A 25,648-nucleotide genomic window follows, 5' to 3' on the forward strand; every position below is an offset into this window, starting at 1 on the left:
CCCTGGAGCCTTTCTCCAGCATCTAATTGGGTATACGATTGGGAAAATACATTTTAATCTTTATTAAGTTTCAGATTTGCATCTTTCAGTTTACCACCTAACATATGTTCAAACCGACCTGTTTTCTGCAACTCTCAAGATGCCTCTGCCTCCTTCAGGTTGTGAAGAGCTCCCAGGCAAGAACTATGTCCAAATGGCACTGTGTCCTTCCACACTGCACCCACCATGGGGCCAAGTCTGATTCCATCCCCAAAACAACAGCAACCAGTCAAAATTAGAAATTACATGGGAGTTGCCAGTCACAACCAAACAGCCATTTCTTACCTGTACATGCTACAGAAATTAGTCACATTTTCAGAGCTCCCTCATTTCAAGACTGATTCACAATTTTTTGTGACTCAAACACACCACCTATTCCTGCTCTAGCTCATAAGGAGTGTGGAGTGAAAACTTCAAAGGATGGACAAGTACCCCAAGATGACCCTGGGGGCTGGCAGGCAGACCAAGGAGGGATGGGAGTTCATGAGGAACGCCATTGAAGGTGTAGCATTTTTAACTGCAATGTGCCCCAAAAAGGAATATTGTCGCCATGTTCAATATTGATCCATCAGTACATGAACTAATCTATTCGTGCTTTTTTACAAGTGGTACTTTTTTCCCTTTCTTAGCTCTGTTTCTTCTTCACATACCACACATGAAGCTTCAGAAGGGTCACCTTTCCCCAACCATGAATGCAAAAGAGAAAACGCTCTTCTCCGATCACATTAAATGGACATTCTGAAGATTCTCCTGAAATGATCTACTCCTTTCTGGAACTTTCTCTGACCAGTACCTCACTCCTTCATAACATACCCAACTGACTGGTTTTTAAGGAGTAATCTTTGTGCACCTGGCACTTGGCGGTGGATGATGGGAAGTAGTTCAGAACCGGTTACTCCAAGGCTCCTGCCAGTGAAGGCGCCGAGAGCCCATCGGTGGTGACTAGCTCCCAAGCAGTTCCTGTGTACAGTGGTGAGCCCAGCCTCGTGGCTTCCCCTCATGTCCTTTCAGATTTGGGTGCGGGACTTTCATGACCCCAAGTCATTTACCAGCAGAGTTGGGGGGGGGTGGAAAGAACAAGGGGATTTATATACAGAAAGCTCTGAGTATGAACCCAGCTTTGTGTGGCCCCAGGAGTGTTACTTAACTTCTCCAAGCCTCAGCTCTCTCATCTGTCAGTTAGCATGTGCCGGGCAGGGTTGTTTCAGGGACTACAAATAGTGTGGGAAGTTTCTGGCCTAGTGGGGACCCTCAGTGCTGGGCCATCACCAATAATCAGCACCCTTATCATCACAGTGAGAAGCTCCAGAAACAAACACTCACCTAGGTGAGGCTGAACCACTTAAGTACAGGTACTGCCTCCATGCAGGGGTTTCATTCTGTGGGGGTATCCATGGGTCTGCCCTAGAGTCTAAGTAAGGCCCCGGGGACAGCAAAGGGCGAGGACAGGGCAAGGTTTGGACAATGCAGTGGAGGAAGGAGCTGAGGCGCCTGTTATTTTTCTGGGAGACCTGACTTACTATCACAATTCAGTGGTTAGCTAACGGAATGATGCTGGAGCCTGATCCTGACGGGGCTCCCTCCTCGAGAGCCACGAAGCCCACACCCCTTCCATGGCTAGCTCTTACGTGAAGAAAATGATCACCTGTCACAAAGAGCAAACGACCACAACTTCCTGGCACAATCAGAAGAAAACCAAAAATCTGTTCCTCAATCCATCTTGGACACGATGGGGAGAGGAGTTTCAACTTTATTTGTAGAAAGGATGGCAATTAAATGTTCAATATCAATTCATATGCTGACACACACCACCCCCACCCCCACCCCCACCGCCCGCAACCCCAGGCTTTGGTAATTATTAGTGCAGCCATCTGCTCAGTCTAATGAAATGTGCAATCTCCTGTTCATATAATTAGTGAAGTCATTTTAATTAATTAAGCAAATTAATTAATTGCAAGGATATTGCAAGCATTTCCCAGGAACTGCATTCAACTCATTTATTCTGCGTGCGTCTAACTCAGTTCCTACTGAGGACAGAGCCTCATGCTCATGCTCTGAGCAGATCAAGATAGTCATGGCACATCAGGAGTAGAAACAGAAGCCCAATGCACAGTTGCTGATAACCATACCTGGGACTGTCAATTTTAAAACTAAAGTCCAGGCCCCAATGACTCCATCAAACCAGGGCAAACCAGAATGGTTGGGCACCCTACTTCTGCTTGACCTGAGTCAAAGTTCACCAACAGACAATCACCACTGGAAAGGAGATGGCTAACACTGGGCCTCCTGCACCCTGGCCCCTGCCACGGCAGACATTGCGAATCAATCAAGGAGCTCCGACTTGCTAATCCCAGACTAAGCCAGCCCCAAACCCTTCTCACCTTTGCTCCAGGCAGCCACCATTAATCACCCTGAATAGGAGGCCCCGAACATTACATTTATTTTCCACCTATGCCCTAGAATCACAGAAGCTCTAGGTTAGCAAAGATCTTTGAAGTCTAGTTTAATAACTCATCCAGGGCTTAGTATCCTTCACAAGTGGCCAGCCAGTCTCTCCTTGCACACTTCTAATGCTGGGGAACTCACTATTTATTAAAGCAACTCATTTCCTATCTTCAGTAGTTTTGGCTGTTAAACTCTTTCCTGTAATTATTACAATGTCTCTCTTATCAGTCTCTTTTTGGGGATCACATGATGATGCTTCCCATAATGAAACACAATTAAATTTCTCCCAAGTCTTCTCTTTTCTAGGCCCCCTTTCTTCATCTGCTACTCCCATGACTTGGCTTAAAGTTGGAGTCCTGTCCCAGTCTTAAAGCATCCCGTCTAAGCCCGCCGTGGGGCCCAGTGCCCAGGTACGCCGCCCACACCGGTCACCTTGCTCGTGGTGGAGTCTCTGCTCTGTCATAGCATCTGGCAGCCCCACCACACACTGACTCATACCAACACCCTGACGCCCTTTCTGAACATGCTACTGTTGAGCCCCAGCTCCATCCATCTGTCACAGGACTTCCCAGGAGCTTACTTTCCATCTGGAATCCTGGGATATGAGAAACCCCACGAGGTGGTTAAGAAAATACACTATAAATTAGCGACTGCCAATTTCCCTGTTACAAACAACTTGCTCTAACGGTTTGCTTAAAAGTAATTTCTTTAGAATCCTGCCAGCATGTAGCCACAGAAACCATATTTAAAATGATGGTTAGACTCCCAGGCCAGGCCCCACACAAAAGCCTTCTGAACTTACAATGTACCTGCAGCATAAAACTAATAGTGCTATTTTAACTGCACGTAGCCACCATTTATGCTATGGTTTCTATGGTAACACACGCTCTGCGCTCCATTTCGGAGAACTAGACATGAGGTATATGAGGTGCTGCATTACTTCAGGTTGTCTATGCGCACTGGGGAGGGGGGTGGCATTGACTAAACCCTAGTCCCCCCATTCCGTTCAGACCCACGGATCCTTCAAAGTGTGTTATGCTAAGTACTACGGGTACAGCCTCCACACACAAGGGTCTGTTAGGACCTGGTGAGCTGTGAGGCTGCTACCAGGAGACCTTTGGGAAGGAAGCAAATGATCACAGTTTGGGGGTTTGGTTGTGTTGTTGGTAGTGGTTTTTTTCAACAATTTACTGTAGACCCAAGGGGAGGGGTATTTCTCAGTCAGAAACTTCAAACTAGAAAGGTCACTAATTATCGTGTTGTTCTCTGAGTCCTCACGAGGGATCTTCACAAGTTAGTATCTACAACGACTGGAGGGGAGGGAGGGAGAAAAAGATGCGCTGACACCAAATTGACAGCCGTGGCAATGCCACGCAGAGCTGCTGAGCCTCAGTTCTTCTCTGTGGAAGCTCCATATGCTTCCTTTCTCCTACCCAGACCAGTCCTGCTTTCACCACCCCAGAGGGCTGCATCTCCTCTGAGGAATGTATAGAGCAATCAGGAAGGCAGGGAAGGGAATTTGAGGCCGTGTCTCCTAGGCACCCGCTTAAAGCAGGAGGAGCAGCGCCCACCTGGAGGAAGGCGTGTACTTGCCTAGACCAGGCTGGGCGCCGACTCTGAAGCCTGGGGTTTGAGACCCCGCTCCACCATGCACTAGCGCTCTGAACTTACGAACTAGTGGTGCTGACCTCCTTGCACCTCAGCTTCCTTATCTCTGAACTCAGCATACCATCCGCCTCGCAGGACTGTCTCAAGTAATAAATGAAACAAAGTAATAACAATAGCTGAATTTCTTGGTAATAGCTCTTATCAGCACTGTTCTGTGTACTTGGATGAACTCATTTAAATGTATCGGAATCCTAATATTTCATAAATGAGGAAACTGGGGCCCAGAAAGGGTGGGTGATTGCCCAAAGCTCTATGCAGCTAGTAAACAGGGCCAGGATAATAGATTTGAAAAACTGCTTTGCAAAACTAACATGTTCTACCAGTGGTGCTCATTATTTTTGTTAATGACTAACATAGGACCGTGCTTAGATTCTCACGTCTGCATCTGCTACCACAAGGGATCTGAGTGGTCCCTGCCTAGCACTCCGAAGGCTCAGAGGGTATGTCTCCTCCAGCCACAACTGCAGACCTCACCCCAGCGGTCACCTTAGCAGTGCATGCTGTTCACTAAACATTACGGCCCCAGTGCGTGTTCCGCGGCCTCCCTCTCACTTGACCATCCTGTTTAAAATTGTAAAATGCACTCCCCGCCCTCCCCGACATTTCCACTCATCTTCCTTATCTCATTGTTTCCCTACAGCACTTATCACCTTCTAATCTACTATATATTGCCAGTCACCCTAACTAGACTATAGGTTCCATGAGCACAAGGAGTTTTACTTCTTTTTTTTTTCAATGCTATATTCCCAGCACCCAGAACAGCGCTGGACACATGGTTAGACATTCAGTAAGTATTTGCTAAATAAATGATAAATTACTCTTTATTGGCACAGAGAAAATGTCCATAATACATTGTGTAGGAAAAGAGGCCCCTAAATTGTATATAAAATGATCCCATCTGTGTACACATACTATTGTGTGTGAGGATGTGCGTGTGTCTGAGCATATGTGTGAATGCACAGAAAAAAAAATCTATAAAGATAACAGACGAAAATGTTCATTGTGGTTATTCTAAGAAACAGGAGTAAAGACAGTTTTAACTACCTTCTACATCGGGGTATCCAAACTGTTTTCAACGTTTTTCACCAAGGGCCATGTGCGGTAAAATACACACACAGCCGGGCCACTCACTCGAGGTGAAGTACGTATTGCCTCACCTGGTTTATTTAAGTAAACTAAATATATTTTTGGAATTTGCTGCGGGCCAATTAACAATGGATTGCGGGCCGCAGTTGGCCCGCGGGCCGCAGTTTGGACACCCCTGCTCTACATGTTTTACAAAGACTATGTATTATTCTTATAAAATTTTTAACGCTGTTTACGTTTGAAAATAAATACACTTGCGCGCGCGCACACACACTCACACACACACACAGCAGAAGCACGCAGCTGGTTACAGAAGACCCAAGCAAGAGGTTAGGACTGGCAACAACTTCAAGTACCCACCTTCCTGGTAGAGGGCCAGAGCAATGCTGATGGAAAGAACAGAATTAGGTCTACAGGGTCTGGGACTCGGCAGCAGCTCCTCCGGAACTCCTCCAAAAAGGGAACGAGTCAAAAAAAGAAAACCTCTATAAAAATCAAAACCCACTTTCCTGCATCTCTTGAGAAGTCTCAGAATTGTTTAATCTTCTGTGATTATTTTAAAGTTATACTGGAATGTTCCAGAAAATGTAAGGCTAATACATAAAATGAGGTATTTTGCAACTAAAAAGTCACTTTAGGTTCGAGAAGCCTCATTCCCCCGTGCCAGGATTAAAGAGGAAGTCGGGATAACTGAATCGACCTGAGATCCTGGGCCTGGCTCAGGGCACAGTCTCAATTTCAGCCTTCCTCTTCCTCATGCTGCCAACGTATTGTGTGTACAGGTGTGCACTCGGAACCAACCTACTGTCACCCACAAATCACTGATACCTATTGCTGCCCATCAACAATAGGTAGCAAGTAAGAGGCCAGCTGTGGGCCCAGCGCAAAGCCAGGTGCTGTGAGGTAGAAGGAAAGGAAACATAGGATAAGAAGCTTGCCTTCAAAGAAGGACGAACAGATGATAAATGCGGAATAAAACAATTACACTCACTTAATGGAGTAGGACTTACCGTGTATGAAATTAAGGGTTCTGAGAACAAAGAGGTAAGTGGGGACAAGGAGGCTTTGGGGAAGAGGGCAGGCTGCAGCTAGGCCTCATAGAGAGCTGGAGGCCATGGTGCAAGGGGAAGACAGCTGAGGGCCGAGACCCAGACAGGGAGGTGGGCCTCAGTGCCCATCGCATGGTACTGAGGGCAGAGCCACGCCACACTGCTGCTCCCCCTGCCTGCCTGACTGCAAGTGTACAAAGAGCCTCCCGCAGACAGGGCTCACTCTCCCTGAAGGCAGACAAGTTCTAACTATGTGACAGAAGCTTCCACAGCATAGTTGATTTCAGGAGCCCAACGGAGCCCGAGAGGATGAGAAGGCAGCACCTACCAATACGTCTAGTTTCCAAGAACACTGCTCAACCCAGTGATTCAGAATACCGGTGTGCAAAGGCCCCTGAGGGAGAAATGCAGGCATGGCTGGATTAGCTTGAAAAAGCTAGGATAGAAGCAATGGAGAAGGCAGGAAGAGGAAAAAGGTCAAATCAAGGAACTGAGAAAGAGAGCTGGCGGCCAGGACAGGGAAGGGAACAAGTAGCATCTCAAGTGACCACCCAGCCTGGTTTGCCAGGGATGCAGGACTTTCAGGACTAAAACCAGGATGAACTAGTCAACCCAGAGGTACCATATGCAGGGATGCTAAGGGGTTGCTGACCTTTCCTTTCTCCCTTCCTTTGTGGCTCATTAGCACCTACCCCCACCCCCTCCCAGGGCAACTGGAAGGAAGAGATCAACACAGGGAAGTGACCATACGCTCCTCCTTCTGGCTTTCGTCCTCTCATCTCAACCATACAGATTTCTAAAGGAATTCAGATAGAAGAGAAAATTCTTTATTGTTGTTGTTACAAATAAAACCTAACGTCATAGCCACTATTCCTTATTCAACTATTTCTCAGGCGTTGAACTCACCTGGCAAGAAGACGCAGACAGCACTCTCCCTTAGAGAAGTGCCTTAACTGTGCCTGGAAATCAAAGGAAGCAGGAGAGGTTGGCACACCCAGCTCTTGAACCCATCCCCTCCAGTCTCAATCACCCTCCTCCCGCTCAGAGCTTCAATTGCCATCTGCTTCTTTCCAAGGCAGGTACCAAATGGCTTCTCCCCACCCATGAAATCCATTCACTCAACAAGGATTTATTGAGCATTTACTATGTAGCAGACACTGTTAGGTACCATGGAGAACACAAAGAACAATAAGCTACAGTCTCTGCCTTTAAAGAACTTATGGTTCCATGAACAGGAGAGTGAGTGGCAGGGTGAGAGGGTGGGAGGGGGTGGTATAAAGAAGGTGAAAATCATTCAATCAGTCAACGCATATTTACTTTGCCCTTAAAATGTGCCAAGAACTATACTGGAGAAATAGAGAACAAGTAACCAGACAACTAAAGCCTTTAGTAGCAGGATGGTGAAATGAAAGCACCCCGGTGGAGCACCTATGCCAGTCACTGAACCAAACACCAACTGATTACCCGCTTCACTTCAACATGGAGGTAAGGGCTGTGGAGGATTTTAAAAAAAAACAAAACAATTAAAAACACACACACACAAAGACCCACTGACTTCAAAGGGTTAACAGTGATTAAGGAGATATTAATAAAACCCATACAAATGGAGCAATTAGTGCATCACGGGATACAGTGCTAACTGTGGAATGCCGACCTTCAGCACAACGAGAAGCAGAGCCGGAGAAAGTTTCCCAGAGGAAGTGGAAATAAAACCTGAGAAGAAATATTGATGATGGGGGAGGGCTTTCTGGGCAGGGAGAAGACAATAGGTACCTGTGATTTGTTTTCAAAACATGAAAAGCAAATGCATAGTTTTTACTCAAACTGTTTCTAAATGGCGCCCCTATGCACAGTTCTTTGGTTTGAGCAAATGGGGACCTTGCCAATACTGACTTTCACAAAGTTACACTGAAATGGAAAGACAAGCATCAAATCTAATTTCACCTGTCCACACTAAGGAGGCGGGACACTGAAACATACTTAATTTGTAATGCAGGTCTGTGTGCATGCATGCACAGTCAGGGTACACACACACACACACACACACACACACACACACACCCACCCCTTAGCTCCTTTCTGTATGTCTGTCCTCAAGTGATTCAAACTCCATCCTTCCGTTAGAAAAACCCCATAACTCAGGGAAACAGAAACTGAATTACCAGGGACAATGTACAAATTCATAACCTGGAATCGACCACATTGCGTTTTTGCTACAATGATATTCACAAAGTATGAGCAGAAAGGCCACGTTTGGTCTGATGGCACAGCGATCAGTCAATAACAAGTTAACAACTATTGACTGTCTATTTAATGAAGAAGGCTGAGCCGGCGTTGGGGGAATGGGAAGGAAGGGCTGGTGGGATGGATCGGTAGAAAGAAGGCAGCATTATAATGAGGACTAAGAAGGCACTGAGTCTGGTCCTAGATCCACCAATGACAAGGCCTGGGGTAAACTGATCCCATGGTGAACTTCCTCATCCATGAACATGTCCTACCTACCTCTCAGGGTCATTTACAGTCCAAAGGAGAGAATGTAAGCCTAAGTGCTTGGAGAAGCAGAAGGCTCTGTATAATGAATGCATCTTGGAGGTTTGGAAGTACCAACCAGCTTCCCTACCCTATCTACTTTCCCAATAGTCCCCTGAATCTCCCAGATAGTCAATTTGTCCAACCCCCTCCACATCGTACTAGCTCAGGAGAGCACAGGATCCAAGGCAAGCTAACCAGGAGCTATTAGACTCAATTCCAAGCCTTTGGTTGACCCACCAAGGAAGCCATCTTCTTTTCTCTCACTGGATGAAAACAAGGAAACAGGCCAACTCAGGAGTTGTGGGCTGCCATCTTGGGGAAAGAAGATTTAAGGAGAAAAACTGGGTCTTTGGCACTTCAATTGAGCCCTAGATAAAGAAAGTCTCACCTGATGCCAGGATCTGGATTGCTTGGTCACATTAGCCAGTGCATATTCTGCTTTTGCTTAAACCAGTTTGAGTTGGTTTTCATTTACTGTCACCTAACTTATATAAAATGAGAAAAACTGGCTAACGCAACACTATAAATCTCTCTAGTCCATCACCAAATCCCTGTGGCTCCATAAACTACCTAGGGAGCCATTTCATACCTAGTGTCCCCTAAGGGGGTAAAGACATCAAGGAGATCAAGCAAGGAAGAAAAAGAAGAAAGGCAATCATAAGCAATAAGACTTAAGTGATGGAAGGGAGAAAACAAACCCTAAATGATAAGCTGAAGAATGAGAGTTCCCATCTCAGCTCTACTTCTGCATGTTTCCTCCAGATGTTTACCTATTCTCTTTTATGGCAACCAATGAAGGGCCAGAGAAACAATACCAGTACCCTACTGATTTATATCTTAAAAAATTACTCGGGGCCTGCAGTACTGAGCTCATGTTTAAATTAAGTTTGTTAGAAATCGAATTTCGGATGAGTAATTTAATTTGGCTACTACAATTAAAAGTGGTGCAGTATTTGTGTTTTAGAGGAAAACCATATTAGATTCGTCTAATCTTATTAGGAGAATATCATATTTAGATCACATTATATCTGGAACAGATATATACTGGATTGATTTCTTTCATAAATCACTCAGGAGACCAAAGGGACTAACCTTCTCCCTGGTCCCCGCCCACCCACCTGACACAGGTCAGCGCAGGCAGTGCATGTGAAAAAGGCCTTGTGGAGAACCCCACCACAAAGCCATGGAATTCCTGCACCCCAAATATCGCCTACAACAACCCCTCACGTTTTGCTGGTGAGTAAACTGAGAGCTCTAGTGGTCAAGTGACTTGCTCAGGGTAACAATCTTAGTGGCAGAGTTGAGACTACAACTCAACTCCTTGACCCCTAGTTTGGGTTTCTGCCCTTCTACCACATGTTTTTAATAAGATCTAACTGAAAAACAGCCAGAGGGCCTCTGAGACCCTGTTGCTACTCAGCTAAAACCATGCAGTCCTCAGATACCATCCTGGAAAGAGAAAGAAGTCGATTTCACTATCTCCATGGGTAACTTAGACCAGTGCCCCAAATCCTTCTTGTCAAGTCCATTTTTTTGACGACTACTTTAAACGCCCTCACTCCCAGATAACTAAAATTCATATTAAAACTATTCAAACCATATGATGGGTCAAAAAAAGAATCTGCTTTGCTTTTTAAAATGGTATTAATCTCAGGAGTACAGCTAATCAGGCAGATTCAGTGGGTGTGATATCACACATTAGGGTTCCAACTACAGAGGTTAATCTAAAAAAAAAAAAGAAAACTAGGTTATGGAACAAAATCAAGGGAAGGAGAAGCTGGATAAAAATATTTGTAACATATGACAAGTTAACACAACATACTGCATAAAAGTCTCTTTAAATGATTAAAAAAAGATGGAACACTGAAAAATCAAAATGAGAAAGGACTCAATGAGGCAATACACACACACACGAAATCAAGATTACTAATAGTTTCATGAAAAAATGTTCAAACTCATTACTAAGTAAAGCTTACAAATAAAAACAATGCAGTACTGTTTTCCACAAATTGGCAAAACACACAACTGTAAAGCCCAGGATAGTCAAGAATATCTGAAATAAGGATCCTCAGACACTACTTGATGAGAGTGTAAATTAGTCCACATTTCTGAAGGGCTATTTGGTAATATGCATCACCAGCCTTAATTCTGAGCAAGTTCATTCCCAAGAATTTTCCCCGAGGAAATAATCAGAGGAATACACAAAGATTTATGCACAAGGGCATTTATAGCAGCACTACTCACAGTAATAAAAATCTACAAAAACCTAACTCTACCATAAGAGAAAAATGAATTATGATATATCAATACAGGGAATAATAAGTAGACATTAAAACTCAAGGTTTTGAAAAAAATTTTAAAGACAGGGAAATGCTTACAAAATTATGCTAAAATTCAAAACTCTTAATAGGATGATTCCATTTTGTATGGAAAATATATATAATACACATTATAAATATATTAAATGGTGGCAGATTCAGCTAAATGTCCAACAAATATTCATGCTCTTTCCAGAATGTAGAGTTTTCTGTCCAGCCAGTGACTACATTTCCCAGCATCCCTTGTATCTATGCAGTGCCATGTGACTATTCCCATCAATGAAATATAGGTGGAAATGATGTGAGGCTCTTTCAGGCAGACGAGGTTAGAAAGTGGCAAGTCTTCTCCATGCTCTCTTCCTCCATCTGCCAACTAGATGCAAAGGACCCCAAAGCCCTAGGGAATAGAATAATCATAAGATGGAAGGAGCCTGGACCACTGAATCATTCATTGGAGAACTGTCAATCAATCAGGAGCATCAATGTTGGACCAGATAAGAAAAACTAAGCCTCTACTGTGTTTTAAGTTATAATTTGGGGTTTTAATTGTTTCTTCAGCAAGTGTTACTCTTACTAATATATACACATGTAGAAATGTTACTGAAAGGAAAACTACCAAATTTTATTCAATGCATTGAACAGTAGTCAAATTATAGGTACATTTTCAAAATGTATTCTTTCCTACCACAAACATGTCTTATTTGACAACCAATCAAGTTTTTAAAATAAAAAAGCAAACTTTAGAGGGCAATGCTATATAATGAAATCTCTTACTAAAATATAGAATAAGGGGCCAGCCCGGTGGCTCAGGTGGTTGGAACTCCGTGCTCCTAACTCTGAAGGCTGCCGGTTCGATTCCCACATGGGCCAGGGGGCTCTCAACCACAAGGTTGTTGGTTCAATTCCTCAAGTCCCTCAAGGGATGGCGGGCTCCGCCCCCTGCAACTAAGATTGAATACGGCACCTTTCTGAGCTGCCTCCCAGATGGCTCAGTTGGCTGGAGCGTGGGCTCTCAACCGCAAGATTGCCAGTTTGATTCCTCGATTCCCACAAGGGATGGTGGGCAGCGTCCCCCTGCAACTAAGATTGAACAAGGCACCTTGAGCTGAGCTGCAGCTGAGCTCCCAGATGGCTCAGTTTGTTGGAGAGCATCCTCTCAACCACAAGGCTGCCGGTTTGACTCCCGAAAGGGATGGTGGGCTGCACCCTCGGCAACTAGCAACGGCAACTGGATCTAGAGCTGAGCTGCGCCCTCCACAACTAAGACTGAAAGGACAACAACTTGACTTTGAAAAAAGTCCTGGAAGTACACATTATTCCCCAATAAAGTCCTGTTCCCCTTCCCCAATAAAATCTTAAAAAAAAAAACATATATATACACACACACACACACACACACACACACACACATACATATATATATATATATATATATATAATAAGGTTCCAAAACTAAAAACATAGAGAATTACAAAGGCTTAAAAGGGGGGAAAAATCTAGATTTATAACCTTTAAAAATCTACTAAAACAATTCCAAATGATTATTCAAAAATGACCCAAGGTTAAATAACAAACGACAAACCGGGGGGTAGGGGTGAGAATTGGAATTCTTACAATATATGAAATATTAATGTCCTCTAATATGTAAAGAATGCTTATGAATCAATAAGTGAGAGATAATACAAAAATTGGCGGAAAAGATATAAATACCTAGTCACAAAATAAGAAATGAAACACTTTAACTCACTAATACAAAAAAATGAAAATTAAAACAAGACATTCTTTATCTATCAGATTGGTAAACATTTAAAATATTGTGAATATAGCACCCAATGTTGCTGAGATTATGATGAAATGGATAATCATATACACTACAGGAGAAAGTTCAAAATGGTATCACATTTCCAACAAGCAGTTTGGCATGATAGGAAAAAAAAAGACTTAAAAACTCTTTGACATTCTAGATATTTGTCAAAAGAAATAAACAAGTATGCAGAAAAATTGGTTGAATAGAAAAAAAATAAAACAACTTAGATACCCATCTGTAAGGGACTGGTAAGAAAAAATAAATTATGACATGTGTGTGTAGTCACATACTAGAATAATTTAGCCATAATTTTACATTATGATGAAGATCTAAATGTACTAAAGTACAATAGTGACCACAATATAAAAAAGCAGGATACAAAACAGATAGTATAATTTCTTATTTAACAACATATATAAGTAAGAACACGTGTTGTAACTGCATAAGAAAAAACTATAGAAAGATTTTTATCAAAATGTTAATAGTAGTTATCTCCAATGGGGTGGTATTACGGGTGACTTTCATTTCCTTCTTTATACTTTTCTATATTTTATACATTTTTAACTACGAACATATATTAATTTTATTTTATTTTTTGTTTTATCATGAAAAATTCCAAACATATACAAAAGAACAAGAATATACGTACCCACTGTCCAGTTTTAATTACCATACACAGTTGACCTTGTTTCATTTATATCCCGCTATGCCCCATACCCCTGGATTTTTTTTAACATAAATTCTAGATATATCATTCATCCAATCCATTAAGGATTTTTTATATGTAACATATTCAAACTCTTAATTGCTCTTTAATTATTTTAAAGTAAATATCTGATGTTTTAATAATTGCCCATAAATACTTCAGCATGTATCTTTAAAACATAACTAAGATAATAACAGTAACATACCTAAAAATTAACAATAATTTCTCAATATCAAATATTCAGTCAGTGTCCCAATTTCCCCAATTATCTCATAAATGCCTTTTTACAACTGATTTATTTAAATCAGGATCCAAACAAGATTTACATTTGCATTTGGTTATGTCTTTGAGTTTTTCTAAATTTATTACATAGCGATCCCACCCCATTTCCATGTCATTTTACTTACTGAACATACGGGTCATATATCCCAAGAGCTTCTTTCGCATCCCCGTGGTATCTTTTAAACATATTACTCTATCCCTTGTATTTCCTTTCAACTGAGATTTATTGCTAATGTTTAATCAACTTAGGGTTCTATTATTTTTCTGTAAGAATATTTCAAATTAATGGGAGTATTTTTATAATGAGACAAAACAATAAAGCTAAGACAAATTTTTAAAGGAACCCAAAGAAATACTGACCTTGATAATTCATCCATTTCAGTAATTCAGCAAAACTCAGTGTCCAAAAGTTTTTTCAGACTACAGGCTAGGTCAATGCTTTCTCACACAAGATGATCAGTGACTATTCATGGACTGACTTTTTTTTCCCCCAAACACGTTCCTTTTACATTTTAAATCCATTTCCCCTTGTGCCTTAGTGGTGAAGTTTGTCCTTCTCTGAAACAATGGTATTCCCTCCACTTACCGCTTAAATCATCTTATGATTCCAGTTGTCTTTATTCCTTTCTTTTCTTTCTTAAAAAATGTAATGTAAGCACATAATCAAAAATGAGAAAAAAACGATAGAACAGACCACCCATAATTTCATCCCTCCAACAGTCACTGTTGTTACCTGTATACATATTTCCTTACAATCTTTCTTAGGGATAGATGTTTTGTACCTAATTGTAATCAGTGAATATGGGTTTTAATATTCCTTTAGTTAACATTAAATACATTAAACATTTTGTAGTTTATGTTAAGGGTATAAAAAAAATAGTGATAATATATACATATGTCCATATCTCAGCTTGAGGAAGAGAACTTGACCACTTCCCTAGTTAGCCCCTATGGGCCCTCCCTCATTCTGTCCTCTCCTCCCTCCACTATCCAGAAATTTTGTCTATGCTCACTTGGTCTTACAGGTCTTGCCACATGCATATGGATGTCTAAACATCATATCGTTAGTTTTGCATGCCTCTGAACTTTATGTAATTGGGTTCACACTGTAGCTAATTTGCAACTTACACTTTTATTTAAGGTTATATAATTCCTGAGATTCTTCTGTGTTGTCATATGCAGCTATGGTTCATTCATTTTAACAGCACAGCTATATATAGGTGTATTCCACCGTGAAACTATACCACAATTTATATTGCAATTTCTGCACATAAAATTATATTGTAAATATCTTCTCATATTGCTACATATCTTCACAAAATAATTATTAATCATAGTAGAGCATCATGCTGAAAGAAGACTATTTTATTTTATAGTTACCCAACTGTTAGACATTAATTGTTTGTGTGTTTGCTTTGAAAATAATGCATCAGGGAGTATCGTTGTCTGAATAGCTTATTTAATATTTTGTATAATTTCCTTCATGGGAGGATATGGGAAGATGATTCACAAAGGTGATATTACTGGATCAAAATGTATGAAAGAATAATATGGATTCTTCAACATGTTTTAAAATTGCTTCAGAACATTGCAATAGCACCAGAATTGGGGATAATCATTAAACATGTATTTTTGGCTAATATGTTAAAATAGTACTTTACTGTTATTTAAATCTATGTATCTCTTACTACAAAATTGAACATTTTCCATATATTTGTTTAGTATTGTATGTAGTTATCAGTTCAAATGTTCTACCAAGGTTTTAGAACTTTTCTTTTTAATTTGAGCATTTCACATAATAAAGATATTAATTCTGTCATGTTACTGCATATCTTTTCCCAGTCTATTGTTTACCCATTGGTTTTTTTTACATGAAGAAATCTTTGATTTTCCTGCAGTTTGACTATCTTTTCCTTTTTGAATGTCTCTCTTTTTTTTCTAAGCAATATTCAAGTCTATAGATTTCCTGTGCCTCTACATTTTGCACTTAATTGTTGAATCCATCCATAATTCATTTTGGGGAAGTCAAAATAATTCTTTCCAAATTGTTAACTAGGCCTCAAAATAATTTACTAAATAATTTCCTTTCCTCACTGATTTGTGATGATTTCTTTATAATTTATTGATTTATGTGAGGGTCTATCCTAGGTCACTCATCTTTTAATATTTCCTACTCTTACGCCAACATTATAGTATTTTAATTACAAAGGCTTTATAATGCATTTAAATATCTGGTAGAGCTATATATTTTAATATCCAATAGATCTAACTCCCTTCCCCTAAAACCATTTTCAGAATTTCCCTTAGGGTTCTCCTCTACTTATTTTTCCAAATAGTCTTAGAGCCATATTGTGAAATTTTAAAAATCCTGATGGGACTTTGAGAGGAATGGCATTTAGACTTGTGAACTAACTTCAGAAATAGCCAAATCTTTCATTTTAATCTCACCATCTAGAAATAGAAATAAGTCTTTTTGGCCTGCAATTAAGCAATCTGTAGTTAATGATAATTTTATCCTTTTCTTTACAATATTTATTCTTCATGTTACTGTTTTATAACTTTCTGCATCGGCTTTTTGTTTTGATCTCAATAATATCCAATGATATCTTTATTAAGGCCCCAATAAGTATAATGCCAGTGAATGTCTGAATTCAGTCTTCCTTATCATATTAAGGAATGGTCATTTTATATATTCCTCTTCAAGCAGTTTGTAAAAATTAGAAGCTGAATTGATTGAATGCAGTTTTGGAATTAATAAGATTATTACATAGTTCTACTTAAACAATTTATGTGAATCACATAAAAATATATGCATATGAAGCCATTCCTGCATTCCAGGAATATAACCTACTTGGGTAGGTAAAACATTCACACTCTATTGTTGAAATCTACTCACCAGTATTTTATCTAAAATTTTTACATGCGTAAGTAAGACTGGTATAGAGCTTCCCTTTGGGGGCTTGCCAAAGTTGTTATCAGTCAGGTTTGCTCGAAAGAGGATCTGGAAGTTTTCCATCTTTTTATAAATCCTGGAACAGTTTATATAACACAGGAATTATCTGTTCCTTGAAAGTTTAAGAGGATTTTCAAAGGCCTTTTTATGATTTAAAATATTCCACCTGGCACAGGTGTGTGTGTGTGTGTGTGTGTGTGTGTGTGTGTGTGCATGCGCGTGCCTGTGGCCAAGTGGACATTAGCATGTTTGTACACATTTTAAATGATCCTATAAGATATTGATCTCTAATGGAACAGGGAACATTTTTATTATAATTTATTGCCTTTCTTTTCCCCACGAAAAGGGAGTAAATGCCCAAGATGATAAAGTGCTAAGAAAAAAACCCCATTTTCCCAGGCTTTGGTTCCAAGGGCCTCCCTTTTCAGAGGCCCATAAAGGAGGCTATGGAAGGTGGTCAGGGAATAGTAAATACTGAACCATCCAAATGTCATTGAGGCTGACCAAGTTCAGCAACCACGACTTGATCGCTGACATATGGAAGCAGGACAGTAAGTTCTGCAAGGCAAGCAGATAAATGGATGCCAGGTCACCTCTAGTTCTGTGGTAAAGGTCTTCCAACTTTTGGTCCACCAAGCCACCTTCTCCAGATGTAGGACACTGCACCTCTTCCACAGCCACTGAAACTTGCAAGCCTAAGGCTTTCTCTATTTACTGCAGGGTTCCTGGACTAACGACCTTGTGAGCATTCAAGGGGCCACCAATAAAGATTCAGAATTGTTATGGACTGAATGTTAGCATCCCACTCGCCAAGTTCATAGGTTGAGGCCCTAGCCCCCAATCTGATACAATCAGGAGGTCTCTGGGAGTAAATCAGGTTAAGATGAGCCAGGATGGTGGAGCTCCCATGATGGGATTAGTGTCCTTATAAGAAAAGGAAGAGACACCAGAACTTCCTCTCTCCAGAGTACACAAAGAAGAGGCCATGTGAGCGTACAGCAAGATGGTGGCCACCCACAAGCCAAAAGAACAGGTCTCAGTATGAAACCTACCCTGCCAGCACCGTGATCTTGGACTTCCTGGCCTCCAGAACTGTGAGAAACAAATATCTATGTCGAAGCCACCCAGTCTATGATATTTTGCTATGGCAGCTTGAGCTGACTACCACGAGGGGGTTGTGGTAACGTCTGTCCAAGAGAACACTGAGCTATCGCTATGTGGATCGATTGGCCTGCTGTAGAGCGAGATACACCTTAGGAGAAACAAGTGGTAAGGTGTTTCAACAAATTAAGATGGAGTATCTGCTGGAACATGCTGTATGAGCATATGCAAGACTATAAACAGGACTCAAACAGTAACACCAGGCCCGAGAACGAGGCTGGGAACAGAGCCCTAACTGCAGGTGTGAGTGAGCCACAGAACAGTCTGCTTCTGCTTGACAAAGACACATTTTAGTCCATGTCCTTGCTCACAGAGAATCCATGAAACGTTTGAGCTCAATGCGAAGTGAGGATTAGGACAGCTCTTGCCAGTCAAAGTGATGGGCATTAGGATAACCCGGCAGGAAGACAGGGACCTCAACACCCTTTTAGGTTCTAGAATTCCACAGTTCCATTCAGGATTTCATGTCGGCAGGCAAGCAGTCTTTTTCTGCCCCTCAACCAGCGCCGGGAAGTTGCTTTCACACGTCATGGCCTCACACGGAAGCTTAATCCCTGGCTGGAAGGCAAAACATGTTTGTGGCCAAGCCAAGTGGGCATGTGAAGTGAAGCAGAGAGAGGAACATTTTTATTACTGTTTTGGATGCCAGGGGTGATTGGGTGTATGTTTGGGGTTTAATGACTCCAAAGGCATCTTAAAAAAGTCATACTTTTTTGGCAGCTCCAACATCCAATTGTTGCTACAAGTACTAACACGTACCAGTGACTGATGTACACACTGCTTTTCTCAAAAACACCCTTTCCTTATTGGGGCTTTTCAGACCAAACTAAGGGGTGTGTGTGTGTGTGTGTGTGTGTGTGTGTGTGTGTGTGTTTCATACCACACACAACTGAAGGCCAAATCAAATTGAACAGATAATTCATGTTTTAGGATTTCATTGTGGAAAAAAAAAATGTTGACATATCTTTTAATTTGAACAATTTAGGTATTGCAAGATTTTCTTCCTACTGGTGGAACATTAAACTAACAATTCTAAGTTAATGACTTGAGAGTAAACAGTTTCTTCCTTATAAAAGGAACTGGATTTATCAAGACGTGTTCAAGGGAATTTCTCCCATCCTTTTAAATCAAATAAAGACATGACTTTAGAGAATGCCTAGGCTCCGAGACAGGCTTCAAAAAAGTATGATTTCCACCCCCTACAGTTGCACATTAAATAGATAATTTCTCTTCTCCCCAACACTTGTTATGGATAGATGGCAAGGCAACCATCCTGGATGTAGTTTTCACAGGTGATGTCAGAAAAATAAAAACAGTTTATACATTCTTCCTAAAGCTGATTGTTTTCAATGTAAAGGTTTATGTTTTAGTCTTATCTCTTTCCTTCTATTTTAGCCTCAAGATAGTCTTCTGTTAGGAAATTGTGGTGATAGATACTAGATTTTTAAAAACATCATTCCTTGTAAAAATAAAAAATTGGTAGCCCTAAGCCAACCCCACCAATCTTTTTATTTTGGAAGTTTCTTGGTCCAGGCAATCTGTATGTGAGAATCACTTGTCTACAGCACCTCCTGAACCAAGGAATTTAGGGTCGATCATGTAGTTATCACTAATTCTCATCTATTTATCACAATGGTGACCAGACGTGGGGGCAACAAACAACCTACGGAAAATTTAAGTCTATCAATATTCAGGGGAGAGGGGACGAAAATTTTTATGGTCTATACATTTATAGTCCACAGAACTTTTTCCTCTATCTGCAGACCCCTTGCTGCACCCTATCCACCCCAGATCCACAAATCTGTCTCTTTCAGATTTTGGAACACAGGTGATAAGACTTTGGGGGCACTGTGCAATCTGTGCTCTCTCCCCACTGCTAATGTGGAACCCCAAATCAAGACACTATATCCTCCTGGGATTTTGAGAGGTCAGCCTTATGGCATCAGAGGCTCTAGAAAATGAATCACAGTATTTTGTCAGCTGAAATAGATGTCCAACATTGCTTCTGGTTACTGCAGAATCTCTCCTAATCCAAGCGATCCTAAAATCCATCCACCCAAAAAAACCTGACTGCGTGGCTGGTTTGGGAAACCAAGGCCCAGGAAGGTCACTTGCACCTCCCCAGACTCCAAACTCAGAACAAAGGCAAGAAAATCAGCTGGAATAGGTCATGACGGGCCGTCAACTACTTAAAAGATTTTTCAACTAAGAACACATTAATATTTTAGAGCAAAATTAAAAATCCCTATTTTCCAGGGATTATATACCTACCTTTAACTTAACTGTATGTTACCTAAAATTTTCTTTATTTAGGTTTTCCCCAAAATAATTTTTTTTAAAAACCCACTTCAGTAAAAAAAAAAAAAATTCCATAAACACTAAATTGTTAAATACTTTTATTTACTTCATCTCTAACAGAACTAATCAGTGGCAGATAATATATCTGTGGCGAAGAGAGTTAATTTCCTAGATTAGATATGCACTAAATACATAAATGTGACAATATTTTGAGATATATGACTCTAATAAAGGTAACATTTATTGGGCCAGCCGCTGGGCCACTGGGCACTTTACTTAAATTACCTCAGTTAATCCTTACAACAAGCCTATAAAGTAGGTGCTATTCTTATTCCCATTTTATAGATGAGGTTATAAATGAGGAACCTTATTACTGTAATTTAATCTCCACTGACCCAAAATTTGAGTTCAGTGTTTACTCTGGCTATAAAAAGGTTGAATAAGCAAATTAGAAATTAAACAGGATTGCAGGGGGCATATTTAACCTACTAGAAGGTCCTAGGTTTTAAGATGTATGCTAATTGCCAGTCTTCCAACAGGAACTGTTTGGGAAGATTCTGTCTGAAACTAAGCTGTGTTAAAACACTTTAAAATTTAGGCTTTTACTAGTTAAGAGTCGGTTTCCTCTCACTATTACCTGCAACAATTAGTCCAAATTATAAGGTTATTATAGATGATACAGTATGGTGGGTGTCAGCTGCCACTCTCCCAGTATCCATTTCCCCCCCTGAACAGTGCCCAGAGTTCTGTGTACCCAGAACCCCACCCTCACGCGGTGCTTTGGGGAAAGTTGACACTATCCCCTCAATAGGGGGATAGGCCAATCAGAAGAAAAATCTCCCCGCCCCACCAATCAACAGAGGGCACTCACCTCGCCATTGGAATTGGCTAAGGAATGAGCATGACTCATTCTGGCCAATGAAATGCCAGGGTTGGTTTGCTGGGGAGGGACTAGTAGGGATGTTTCCTTACTTTTAACCACAGGGATGTGCAACTATGAGCCCAAAAACTTCTGCAGTCATTCCATCTCCAGGAGAGAAGCCAGCCTGAGGGTGAACTGACACCATGGAAGAGTGAGCAGAGACGGAAAGAAACTGGATGGTTGATGATATGCTGAGCTGCTGTTTCTAACCTCTGCAGTGCACACCATGAGCTGATAAATTAATCCCCTGTACTGTGGAAACCCCTCTGAGTTTGGTTTTCTGATATGCACGACTCCAAAGAATCCAAACTGATAAATGAGAAGCACTAATCCACAGATTCTTCTAGCACTTGCTCAGATTTTGCTTTACACTGTCTCTTAACTGCGCTAAGTGTTTTGTGTTATTTTCCTACAGAAAATATAACGGGTTCTGAAGAAACACTTTCATGAATTAATGAATAGCCTTAGGCAAGTCACCTGACTTCCCTAGATCTTTTCAACTATAAAAAGGACTAAGTCTGACTAGAGGATTTCTGTTGCCCCTTCCAACCCTCACAGCCAACGGTTTGGGTTCTACAGTAGAAACATCTTTTATGGAACCTTAATACACTATTGGTGGGAATGCAGATTGGTGCAGCCACCATGGAAAGCAGTGTGGAGGTTCCTCAAAAACTTAAGAACAGAATTACCATATGACCCAGCAGTCCCTCTCCTGGGTTTTTACCCAAAAAATCTGAAAACATTTATCCTTAAAGAAATATGTGCTCTGATGTTCATTGCAGCTTGATTTACAGTGGCCAAGATATGGAAACAACCAAAGTGTCCTTCAATAAATGATTGGATAAAGAAGATATGGTATATATACACAATGGAATACTATTCTGCCATAAGAAAAGATGAAATAGCACCATTTGCAACAATGTGGATGGATCTTGAGATTATTATGCTACGCAAAATAAGTCAAACAGAAAAAGTAAAGAACCATATGATTACACTGATACGTGGGATATAAAACTGAAAACAACAAAGGAACAAGATAAACAAATAAAGAAACAAAAACTCAGACACAGACAATAGTTTAATGGTTACCAGAGGGTAAGGGGGAAGGAGGGTGGCAGATGAGGGTAAAGGGGATCAAATATATGGTGATGGAAGGAGAACTGACTGGGTGGTGAACACACAATGGGATTTATAGATGACGTATTACAGAATTGTACACCTGAAATCTATGTAACTTTACTAACAACTGTCACCCCAATAAACTTTAATTAAAAAAAAAAGAAAGAAAAGAAACATCTTTTATAATATAGACCAAGCAATCTGTATCTCACGCTCCAGATGTTTTCCATTTGCATCTCTATATCTACCCTCCACCCTTCTTCACTCAGCTCTGCACCCCCAGAGGTCCCGATCTCGGTGGACAGCATCAACGTGGCTCCCTGCCTTCTGGCTTCCCCTGAGTAGGCCTATTATTGGGAGGCATCACTAGGAGACAGGAGAACTGAGGGGAGTTCAATGAGGATATTTATTCTCTTGGCTCGTAACCAGCCATGTTGGTGTTGACTGCATCCTTCTACCAGAGACCTTTCCATACGGCTTTTCTTTCCAGTTCTGCTAATCAATCCTGCCCCCTTCCTTTCAGGCCTAGGCATGGGAACGGCTCCCTGACACTACCAGCCCTGAGATGCTTCAGCATCCCGTGCTGATTTCTGTTACCCTGCCCACGCCACTATAAACAGTCCCCTCAGTAGTCTCTTGGAGTACTCCACTTGAGTGAACCATCTGTTTCTTACTGGAACCCCAAGACACAATGGCTTAAAAGTTCGATCAAAATTAATCACAACAAAAAAGAAAGAGAAGGGATCAACTCTGAGCTTCACGTAAGAGAGATAAAACACGTGGCACTTGCTGAGAAAAAAAGACCCGCACACCCCAAAAGAATCAAATTAGACATCGCTACCCTTCTCCCCCAGTGTCACTGAGAAATTGCAGAAAATAGCCATCTCTTTTTAGACCAGGGCTTGAACCTCAAAAAAAGAAAAAAAAAAAAAAAAGCTGTTTATACACAAATGTATTGACCCTTCAGACAGCTTTTGTGTGGAACCTGGCAGGGGAAACACAGCTATGTGCCCATTTTCTAGAGGGACAAACTGAATCTGGAAGAGAACACAGGGCTAGAGCTGTAAAAGCACTAGAAATGCCCCAGGGCCAGCTCTAAGGCTCCTTGATCCGGGAATCTGCCTCTGAGAGGCTCTGTGCATTTTCTAAGGGCGGCCTCCTACCCTGTTTCCCCGAAAATAAAGCCTTGCCGGACCATCAGCTCTAATGCGTCTTTTGGAGCAAAAGTTAATATAAGACCCAGTATATTATATTATATTATACCTGGTGTTATATTATATTATACCCGGTATTATATTATATTATACCCATATTATATATTATATTATATTACATTATATTATATTATATTATTATATTATACCCGGTCTTATATTAAAATAAGACCTGGTCTTATATTAATTTTTGCTCCAAGAGACGCATTAGAGCTGATGGTCAGGCTAGGTCTTATTTTGGGGGAAACACGGTACAATACCCTTCTCCAGAGATGTTTAATTCCCTCCTAACACGTGTAGAGCTACTATCCATGAATGTCTTTTGGACCCTTCACTAGTCACAACTCTGCAAAGTTGCCCTCAGCCCCATTCCAAGTGATGTTGAATTCCAATGTGTGACTCCACAATCACTGACCATTTCCCAGGCAAAGTTTTCCAGAAACCTAGAGGTGTTCAGGCCCAGAGCAGCCATCCCCTGCTTCTCAGGCCATTTTCCACACCATAATGATTAAAGAAATGATCTTATGACCCCCTTCGTCATAAAGCATTCAGATACCAAGAGTTTCAGAGAAGCTACCTGTCTCAGGGTTAAGACGCTTAATCTTTCAGGGTTGTCCTGCTTCTGTGTCTTCCTCCTTCAGCATCCTCCAGAGCCAGGGCCTGTAGGAGTGACCCAAACAGCACATTCAGGATTTTTGGCTTCAACATGGGAACAGATCATATCGATCAGGGAAAGAGACTAGAACCAGCCAAGGATGGAGCCCTAAAAACCCCCAACAGTTGATGGACCTGCCCAGGAAGAGGACCCTGCAGAGGGCGCTAAGGAAAAGTTCCAGAGGAAGGAGAGGATTTATGAGAGAAAGACACCCAACTCCATTCTTCTATTTACTCAGGTCCCAAACGCAGGAGTCACTGTGACTCCCCTTTCCCTCCATGGGGGACCCCATGTCCAATTCATCAGCAAATGATGTCAGCTCTATCTTCAAAATACATCCAGACGTCCACCACCTCTCACCATCTCCTGAGCTACCACTTCGGTCCAAGCCAGCAACTTCTCTCACTAGGTTATTGAAGTAGCTTCCTAACTGGTCTCCCTACTTCCATCCTCGCTTTTCTACAATCCATGTATTATGTGCACTGAATTGTGTTATGGGTTGAATTGTATCTCTCTCTCTCTCAAATTCTTATATTGACGTCCTAACCCCTAGTACCTCAGAATATGACCTTATTTGGAAATGGGGTTGTTGCGCTATAATTAACTGGGAAGATGAGCTCATACCGGAGTAGGATGGGTCCCCATTCCAATATGATTTGTGTCCTTATAAAAAGGGGAAATTTGGACACCGACACCCACACAGGGAGAGCATCATGTGAAGGCTGGCGTTATGCTGCCACAAGCCCACAAACTACCAGCAGCCAGGAGAGAAGCTTGGACCAGATCCTTCCCTAGCGCCTTCTGAGGGAGCATGGCCCTGCCGACACCTTCATCTTGAACTTCTAGCCTCCAGAACTGTTAGACAATAAATTTCTGTTCAGTTGCCCAGTTTGTGGTACTTTGTTTTGGCCGCCCTAGCAAATTATTACATCATGCTCCCCACAGCAGCCTATGTGATCATTTAAAAATCACTCTCCTGCTCAAAACACTCCTAGAGTGTTTCATCTCTCTCAAAGTTAAACACAAAGTCCTTGAAATGACCTACAGGGCCCACATGTCCCTTCCTACTCTGCCCTTTGTCAATTTCCTCCAGCCTCGATGGCTTCCTCAAATATCCCAAGCAGGCTCCTGCCTCAGGGCCTTTGCACTTGCCCTTTCCTCTGCCTGGAACACTTTCACCAGGCATCCTTTACTTCCTTCCGGTTTCTGCTCAAATGTTACCTTCTCCATGAGGCCTTCCAACCCCATTCCTACACCTTTTCTATCCCCCTTCTGTTGTACTTTCCATTGTAGCTTTATTAAAGCATTGTAGCTTTAATGTTCCTAACATTTGTTTATATTTTTATCCCTTTTCTCTCGCACTAGACTATAGCCTCCCTGAGAATTAAGGACAT

The 25,648-nt window shown here is 41.4% G+C and overlaps 1 protein-coding gene across 15 annotated transcripts in view; it reads right to left on the reverse strand.

Annotated features, from left to right (window-relative positions):
* TRERF1 (transcriptional regulating factor 1) overlaps window positions 1–25,648 on the reverse strand; it is a 193,525-nt gene that overhangs the window by 92,935 nt on the left and 74,942 nt on the right. For 14 of the 15 annotated variants that reach the window (XM_033103429.1, XM_033103443.1, XM_033103441.1 and 11 more), the window contains one exon: window positions 24,177–24,259. The exons of the other annotated variant lie outside the window; for it this stretch is intronic. The gene's annotated coding sequence lies outside the window, so the exon portion shown is untranslated. The remainder of the gene's footprint in view (window positions 1–24,176; window positions 24,260–25,648) is intronic. 15 annotated transcript variants of the gene reach the window in all.

The sequence above is a fragment of the Rhinolophus ferrumequinum genome, chromosome 3 (genome assembly GCF_004115265.2).
Source record: "Rhinolophus ferrumequinum isolate MPI-CBG mRhiFer1 chromosome 3, mRhiFer1_v1.p, whole genome shotgun sequence".
Taxonomy (NCBI): domain Eukaryota; kingdom Metazoa; phylum Chordata; class Mammalia; order Chiroptera; family Rhinolophidae; genus Rhinolophus; species Rhinolophus ferrumequinum.